This window comes from Haliotis rubra, unplaced genomic scaffold (assembly GCF_003918875.1).
Source record: "Haliotis rubra isolate DU_JTF1 unplaced genomic scaffold, ASM391887v1 Scf48, whole genome shotgun sequence".
In the NCBI taxonomy this organism is placed as follows: domain Eukaryota; kingdom Metazoa; phylum Mollusca; class Gastropoda; order Lepetellida; family Haliotidae; genus Haliotis; species Haliotis rubra.
The window spans coordinates 984,154-993,232 of NW_025767168.1; positions in this window are offsets into that span (position 1 = coordinate 984,154).

A 9,079-nucleotide genomic window follows, 5' to 3' on the forward strand; every position below is an offset into this window, starting at 1 on the left:
CGCATGATAGAATTGGCAAGATGTTTTGACAAGGTGCTAAGACGAACCCCAGTGTTCATTTGTATCATTACTTTAGTGCTCATAGTTGCGTCCCTTCCCTATACCAGGATCCGCTACAAGACTCGCTTAATATTAATTCTTCTTCTAAGATTTGCGCCAGTTGGGTCTTTCATCCCTAGTTGATACGATAAGGTATGTAAATTAGAATACTATTCAAACTGTCTCCGAAGACAACTCACCCTCCCTCCGTGTTAGCATTCATCATGTCAATAGTTTGACGTACGAACGATGTTCGATGCAGAATCATAATGAATTACGTATTGTATCTTACATTGAACCGTTGGTCTCATAGGAACTCTACTGTTTTGTGTTTTATGAAGGCTGTTGATGTTCGTTACAAGGCTTCTTATAAACGTAAAACCAATTGGTTTTTAACCGATGGTTAGTGGATCCAGGAGTGAGTGAGTGTAGTTTTATGCCGCTTTTAGCAATATTCCAGCAATACCACGGCGGGGGACACCAGAAATGGGCTTCACACATTGCACCCATGTGGGGAATCGAACCCGGGCCTTCGGCGTCACAAGCGAACGCTTTAACCACTAGGCTACCCCACCGCCCCAGTGGATCCAGGAGCAACACGAGGACATAACCATGCTCATTAATCAGATGGTCGTGATGTACTGGAACTCTTTACATTATCAGTATACAAAAACATGTTTCTTGCTCCTAATTTCTTTTGCAAAACGATATACTTAGTCAAACCAAACATTGATAGTAGTGAATGATTAATTTGGGCTGATTTGTTCGTCCATGTTACTTTTGTTCATCCAACTGAAGTTTGGTTGGTGTTGTATTTATATCCAGAAGAAATACGGACAAGTTGTACACTGACTGACGGACTGAGTATGGTTTTACGCCGTTTTTAGCTATATTCCAGCAATATCACGGCTGGGGACACCAGAAATTGGCTTCACAAATTGTACCCATGTGGGGAATCGAACCCGGGCCTTCGGCGTGACGAGCGAACGCCTTAACCACTAGGCTACCCCACCGCCCCGGCAAGTTGTACAAAATCAGTTAATCGAAAACGAGAACTTTAAGGCACAAAGACACTTTCACATCAATGAATCTACTTCTCCCTTGCCCTCTATTCCCAGGACATACAATCAACGACATACGGCAGGTAGTTCTGTAAATTTATGTAAGTGGTCTTTTATCCTACACATCCACCTTTCTCATGGGTCAATATTGGACTCTGCTTTACATGTTTCTCACTAAATTAAATCCTAATCAAATAAACCATCGAACATACGGCCATTCCCACAGATAAGACTAACCACAATTATATCCAAATATTGACTCGGCTGTGTAAATAGCTCCAAATGTCCGTTACAAAACCATAAACTCATATCAATATTTGATCATAAAAGTAGGTTTATATTGATATGTAAGTCAAGGAGTTGCTTTGAGTGCCTATTCCAAACACTATCGCCTATAAACATCATGGGCTAAGAATCTCAAGCACCGTGTATCGAGTGACCCGGGTTATCACTCTAATTGATGGGTATCAAGCACTGCTTCGGGTCCTCTCTCCCAGGTGAACCGCGAGGTGTCACGTGACACATCCCCGATAACCTACGTGGCCTGAAACATGATATCATATCAAAGACCACCTCGCACAGGTGTTGACAGGTGTCATTACAGGTAGGAGACCCGGAAAAGGTCTTCACACCCTCCTCTGCCGTCACCCTCCTCGACCCAAGGGGCGAGGCTTCCCTTAATAATATCAATCATATCTCTCTAATCGGTGACTCACTCCCGATTATGGCACTATCTTCTCCTGAAATCGGTTGTTTGTATAAGGTCGTTACATAATCCCAGTGAATCGCTGTCCGACTTGGCCAATGTCTAGTCAGTCACGAGAACAAAGTGTCCTTGAAGGACTTTATATTCAGTCTATATGACACGTACTATCTCGGAGTCGTACTCCGACTGTAACTGTAAGCTTGGGTTAGGCTAGAGTACACATGACTTTGAGTATGAATCAACACACTTGCACCAAGGACAGGGGTGTTAAACTATCGATTACATTTGTTGCAAGTAAGCCATATAATCTTAGAATGGAATATCAGTTTTCTTATGTTCGAAAGGCTATAAATTAGCAGTGTGGGATGTGTTATATTGCCAGGGTTAAAAATATACAATGAAATATCATTAGTAACGCGCTGTAGTCAAAACGGTAATTGATATTATGATCATCAAACTACGCAGTTACGATCTGCTGACATGTATCAACCAAGTTCCCGAACTGGTTAGTCAGCTCAGATGACAACCATGACTTTTGGGAAACACGTTTTGCCATCGTTTCCTTCGATCTCCGTGGCAGTGTATTGCATGTTGGTACTGGCCTACCTAAGGTCAGTGGCGACGAGGAACTTACATCCCTGCAGTGAATTTGTCGGGGTAGTGGGCTAGTCTAGTGGTTAAAGCGTTCACTCGTCACGACGAAGACCCGGGATCGATTCCCCACATTGGTACAAAGTGTGAAGCCCATTCTGGTGTCTTCCGCCGTGATATTGCTGGAATATCGCAAAAAGCGGTGAAAAACTAAACTCACTCACATACTAGTGTATTTACTAGCCAACTGTAGGTAATTTCTGCTGGTAGACTGTTACTTATATGGTGGTCTGTGTGGAATAAAATGCCAACATAACCTTAGTTGTAACATATATTATATTTGGAATTAAAGTTTCTCAGTAAAGTACATATTCTAGTATCCTCTCAGAGTCAGGCACCTTATCGCCACTACATAAAGTCAGCGATCTAACCCACTCAGCCTGTGCAACCCCAAATATAACATATGTTACAGCTGACCACTTTCTAAATGGTACTGTGTATTCATAACTTCACTTGGTATTTGTGCTGTTAGCTCGAGACACCTATCGGATGCACTGACCGGTAACTGGTCTCCGCTTGATGCGAGTGGCTTAGTGGTGATTGTGATAGGCACTTTTGGGATGGTAAACCGTTCAATGCACTGACCGTTGTGAAATCTGGCTTTGGGTTAGCCTAGTGGTCAAGCGTCCGCTCGTCCCGCCGGGTTCTATTCCCCGTATGGGTACAATGTGTGAAGCCCATTTCTAGTGTCTCCCGCCGTGATATTGCTGAAATGTTGGTAAACTTTGTCTAAAGCCATACTTACTTTGTGCGTCTGTCTCTTGCAATAAATGCTATTACAGCATCTAACTTCGTATTCAAGTGGTGATCTTACCTTACATATTGTAGACAAACAGAGACGTTCTTTGTGGCTATGAGATGAAGCGATATAATAAGACAATCTATGTGAGATATTATTGTCATTCTATAATCTCCTTTCCATTTACGTGCATGGCATAGTGATCGTACAGGGTGATTTAATGGTGTGTTTCCGATTCAGACCCGACTATTTACCGAGTGGTGGACTTAAATTGTAATATTAGACACAGTTGCGTCTGACAGTCAGACTCACACTCATTAAACCATAGTACTTTCCCCTCTGCCCAGCCCTTGCTGTAGTGAGGAAACTGAAGCAAGTCGAGTTCTGACTGGGGCACCTATTCAATTTAAATCGATGTTTTTTTATTGTTTGTTTTTGTTGTTGCTTTTTTATAAATTTAAATGGAGTTTGTTTAATTCAAAAATAATTACTTTCACAGACTTAACCTTAGTAAACGTAAATGATTCATTCTCTCGTTTCAGGATTAGCTTTAACCAAACCGAAACATGAGTCTCATTAACCTATTTAGACAATGACCTACTTTTCAGCCTATCCGAATTTTCTCGTGTGAAAGTTAAAATAGACATCACAAACAACTATGGTTACACTGCATTCCAATTCCTTGTTTCATAAGAAAATGGTATTTACAACTAAATTTTAATTTTAAACTTTAATAACATCGTATTTCTATATTTTATGGCGAGGTGTAGGCAGCATGACCTTAACTAAGACGTCACAGACTGCAGCAGTTTGATGAGGTCGTAAAATGATTCACAATTCATCTGGCTCACTGGTTACACCTGTTATGTGTGTTTTGCGCTCATTCAGTGTAGATCTGTAATGCATAATGTGATTGATATAATATCAAGTCCGTACCAGACAGCCAAACTTTTCTAGCGGCAGAGCCTCGTCTTGAGATTTCCACGATTTCCAGATTTCCGTTTGTCAGTGCTCGCTGTACGACAGAGCACGCTGCACGACATGTTTGCAAGGATTATAAGGAGCGTAGTGTTCCAATATACAAGTGCTTAGATGTACCAAATAATACTGATTAATATTTATGTATCAAGTTTTGACTTGGATTTCAGGTGTTCTCATTGTTTGTCATCTTATGTCGGTACGGTGTCTCACATGAAGATGCACTGCTTGTTGGCCTATTCACTGATCACGGGGACGCTGGGGTAGCCTAGAGGTTAAGGCGTCACGCCGAAGACCCGGGTTCGATTCCCCACATGGATACAATGTGTGAAGCCCATTTCTGGTGTTCCCCGTCGTGATATTGCTGGAATATTTCTAATAGCGGCGTAAAACCATACTCACTCACTCATTGCGTGTGTGACACAATGCAGTGTGATGAACGTCCACAATCATGCAGTGTCATGCAGACTTTAATCAACCATTACGCCGGCACGTGACGCTATGACTATATACTGTATCAAATATTTCGCAGTGCACCAGATGTCACAAGGAAGTGTGCGTCTGTTTAGAGTTCAAGGAACACTCGGCTCTCCCCGAAAATCACACTTCATCTCGGTACTAAGTTGATTACGGGAAGAACCGAGAGGACCTGAATGTTATACGAAGCTGGAGGAAACCGGAACCGGAAATTAGATTACGTCATTAAAATGCCAAACATCTTTATTTCGCACCCTCTACAAAAAGAATACGTTTTAATGGTTCAGTCAGTTTAAAAAAATAATCAAAATAAAAATGTTTTTGTAGCCGTGGACCCACTGTAAAACTTCCGCTTGAACATAAGCAGTTCACGATGACCAGATCTGTATAGAGACCCTGGAGGAAGTCACAATGTTACTGAATTTCAAAAGCATTTCATCTCGCGTGTTGAAAAGCTAAAAGTGGACTGAGCGCTATGCTATCATTTCAATGTATGAAATACACTTGCAAGGTTTATTTTTTATTGAATATACAGTGGGTCTTAAGAACCCTTTGATCGATTCGTTCTCTCTACGAAACGAAGCATAAGAGATCTCCGAACTTTGAGCGTGTGATCCGGCAAACTGAGTCGTCGAGAGTCGCCAGCAGCAGATTCCTGTTTGGTAAAACAATGTGTGTGTTTTTCAACTTTTTCTTGGTTTCTGTTGGTACAAACATATATGGTTACCATCTCCTAAAAACCAAACAAGGGTCCATTTCAATTCTGTTCTACGCAATTCTATGAAGAAATGTCGATACAACGAATATCGATCTTGAAAATAACGCGTTGAAACTGACGCAGGAGCTCTGTTTATAGTGTGGATGATACAGTTTAATGGCAGCAGTTCCAAGTTGATGAGGATGACTTAGGTGGTATCTGTTTGAAAATGAAATCTCACCATCACGTCAGAACATCAGCATACCGTATCCACGGAGTACGAGAACAATGGGTCAGACTTTTCTCTTCAGTCATTCTGGAGTTCAAGGCCGTCATATCTTAAACATCGATGTCGTTGAATCCATTCAACATCTCACTGTTACCATTTGTAAGAAGGATAAGCGTTAATTCCAGCAATTGAACCCAATGAAGTTTAAAAAAAAATAATTCGGTTTTACTTGACGGTATTGTCATTGTCGGCTGATATTACAGTGTACTGTCCCAGTACCCAGTACAATATGCTCAAAGTACAGCTTATTTTGTTCAATCATACTCTATATCACTTTAAGTCAGAAGTGGTTTATATATTATAGCATCTGTTATCATTGTTTACCCTTAACCCTGAAAAGCAACAGGCCCTAAGGATCTAAGTAATTCCCAGCCAACAAAATATTTGACAACTAACAGAGTTAAAGAGTTATAGGATAACTTGTTCGAAGTTAAAAGATCTCAGTAATCTACATTTCTGCCTCGAAAATGATAGTCGATTTACTTACAGACAACAGCTGCTGATCGAGATTTTACTGAATGATATTTTCTGAAAAATAATACTCTTAGTTATTGAGCACGAAAAAGCTGTCGGCCATAAGGACCTGCAGAAAACAAAAGCTGTGGGTCCGAGCGGTTTTCAGTCGGCTTCGGGCCTAAGGACCGACGTTAATTTCGAACGCTGTCTGTCATGTATACGACGTTTATGCAATGAATATGGCCAGAGACCACATAATAGATTATTATATGGTCTCTGATATGGCGTATACGATTAGACGGAACCCAGTCCAAAAATGGCGGATAGAGGGGCACGGGTCGCTGCGATTCGACTTGACTCGGGATAACATCGGTTGGAATGAAGACTTACGACTTTATCCAAAATCCTCAAAGTGACATCTCTTACCTCAATACTACGGACAAAGAGGGTGGCACGCGTTAGAATGGAGCTGGGTTTCTATCATGTCATGTCATGACAGTACTATAGTCTGTTTGCGGTGAAAACGTACCGATGAATTTCACTTTAAACAAAAAAGTAAATCAAATAAAGTGAAATTGAGATTGCGAATCCTCATAATTTTACCTTGCCATTTGAAAATTTAAATCTCAGAATTTTATTCAACTTGGGATGAAAGTTGTTTAACAAACGATCATAGTTTCAAATCGGTATTATTGGTTTGTATTACAAGGGTGTATGCACATAAAATGAAACACCGAGATCAAGTAGGGTTGGTCTAAGTTAACGCTCATCACGTACCGCACGTGCATTTGTTTCACTGTTCCAACTACTGCGCTTACCCCCTTGTAATACAAACCAATATAAGCGATTTGAAACTATGATCGTTTGTTAAACAACTTTTTTCATAAGTTGAATAAAAATCTAAGATTTAAATGTTCAATTGGCAAGGTAGAATTATGAGGATTCGCAATCTTAATTTCACTTTATTCGATTTACATTTTTGTTTAAAGTGCAATTCACCGGTACGTTTTCACTGCAAACAGACTATACATAGTGCCCTCCAGCAATCTCATCGAGACACGTGAGCACGTGTGATAGACTTGTTGATAATATTTTTAAACTGCACGTGTTCCATTTAGATGATAGTTTAATTTTTATGACCTGACTTATGACATTATTTTACTAAATATGCGTACAAACCTGCATACTATACATGCCACACCCATGCGTTCACACATGTTAATATCGTGTGTTGTTAAATACCCCGAGGTCATGTTTGGGTACATCGGTTGGAAGCAATCTCCCAAACATGGCTGTGTTATGCAAATGTCACATGGTATGCATGTTGTTTTGATAAACACGTCATTCAAATTGGATGCGTCTTCAGTAAATTCCATAACCGCAACTGCATTGTATCAACTATACAAGGACGGCACCAAGAGACACAGGGGCATGTAACGCAATTATTAGCAGCTTTGACAAGTGTCAATACTATTCCCCTTAAGACACGTGCAGACCCGGGTTACTGTTGGTCTTCAGGAACCTATGCGCTGGTTGACGTTGCTACGTCAGTGTCTGTCATCCCATTCCAACTGCGTAGTTCGATGTTCATGATGTCAATCACTGGATAATCTGGTCCGGTCTCTATTATAAACAGATCGCCGTCATATAGCTGGAACATTGCTGAGTGTAATAATAATAATAATAAGTGTTCTTGTATAGCGCACAAATCAAACTGCAAGGCAATTTCTCTAGGCGCTAAAAGATAGAGTGATCTGAAGAAAGGATTAAAGTTCATAAGCTTGTTTAAAAAGGAAAGTTTTGGTGGTGTAGTGTTACACAAACAAACATACAAACTGTATCCTTTCACATTGTACACTAGATGTGGTGGTTAACGACTGTCTTCAGCACAGTGTTCGTGACACCCAAGAGTGGCGGGGGGTGGGTGATCTGGTGGTTATGGATGGGGAGGGGCCAGAGCCGTGAAATGAGTACACTTGCGAATAAGTTCAAATTACCGCGTTTCCACGATGATTCAAATATATTATTTTCCCAGTTGTATACTTGTGTTGCATAAGAAGTATTTTCGAACAAGTTTTCGATTTAACAAGCTACATCCATGATTTAAGTTGGTAACTGATTTTCAATATTTATCATAGCTGACCAGGGATTATGAGTTATTTTCTCACGTGTCATGCTGCAGCAAGCATACACAGAAAAGGTTAAACCTTCGATTACAATAATGACCCACGTTTCATGGAATTGTCTTTCACTCGTTCAGAGAATCGAACTCCGACCTCGCAGGCATTAAGTCAATGCGCCAGTTACAAAAGACAGTGTCAAACCTATTCTTTAAAGCTATAAAGAAGTTAGTGAGACGTCATACGCAAGTGTAAGATGCCTGTTCATTTTCTTTATTAGGAATGTTCACGATTCAAGAGATTTGCAACAAGGAGAATGAGTAAACCGTCTTAATCTTTGACCAGTATGAGAACGTGATTCATCATTTTTGACGGTGATCAAATGTGTTATTTATTCGTCCTTTATCGGGGATACGTGCCATGACATAATGTATTCTGGAAAATAAATGTTGCATAATAAACAGAGCCATGCCAGAGAATTCCTCGTTGGAATCTGTATCCTGTGACAACAGACAAAGAAATGCCACCACAAGATTCAAAATTAATCTTATGATATTGCCAACCAAATCTCTCTTACAGGGTGTTTCTAAATACCTTTTACTAACCCTGTTGACAGAACAGTCCTCTTAAATTGACATTATTAATCACCACAAAGTGGTTTAACCCTGATAAAACACACAAATAAAAGATAGCGGAAAACCACGCGGCTGTGTATCTATGCGAAAAAAGTGTTCAGAGCATTGACAAAGTAGATTATTTGATTTAAGCTGATGTGTCGGCAAACAAATTTCAAGGCTGTCCGTAAACTCTTTGCTATTTTGAATTCTCACTATCATTTGGTTTAGCTTCTCCTAAAATATCGAGAT